Genomic DNA, 758 nt, shown 5'->3' with positions numbered 1-758 from the left:
AACAAAGCCCCACATCAGCCAGTCCCACCATACAGCTCTCTGAACAATGATGGATTTTCTTCCTTCAAATGCGTGTGTGTATTTTGATCTATATATTCTTTTACTTTGGTAGTAAAAGTATATCTGTTGCCTTCAGCCCAATAACTACTTTCTTATCTAGAAAAAAAAATATATATATATATATATATATGTGTGTGTGTAAGGCTATTTCCGAATCTGGCATATCAGTCCAGGATTGGTAAGATAAAGAAAGTTGTACCCCTTTCAGGAGTGCAGGTTTTCTTTGAGCTACTGCAAGAATCATCCTGCCCTGCAGACAGAATCCTCCAAACTCTTGAATCTGGACCTTTCTGGCCATCCCAAGGAAAGGATGCTTGCGACATTTCAGGGAAGGGGTAGGGATGGAGGTGACCCACACAAACACACCATCGAAATCTATTAATCAGGTTGCATTAAGCTTTATAACAACACAGTTTTCATTTAGCGGGAGAAATGAGAGTTCGATAACAGCTGAACAGATTTAACTCCCCCCACGCGTAGAAATTTCCAATTTCACTACAACAATTCTTGGTTTTGAAGATCTGTGAACAAGTGCTTTATGTTGAATGCTGCATTTTAATTGAATCAAACTAATGGGAAGGGACACTTTATTCAGCAGCCCTTGATGGGGGTGTCTGCAGACAGCCCTTGCCCTCCTTCAGCCCCCATAAACTTGCCCCAACAAGTGGAGACAGCCCTCTTGCTTTTGCCCCAATATA

Source organism: Galeopterus variegatus, unplaced genomic scaffold (genome assembly GCF_000696425.1).
Source record: "Galeopterus variegatus unplaced genomic scaffold, G_variegatus-3.0.2 Scaffold623, whole genome shotgun sequence".
Taxonomy (NCBI): Eukaryota; Metazoa; Chordata; class Mammalia; order Dermoptera; family Cynocephalidae; genus Galeopterus; species Galeopterus variegatus.
This window is presented reverse-complemented; position numbering follows the sequence as displayed.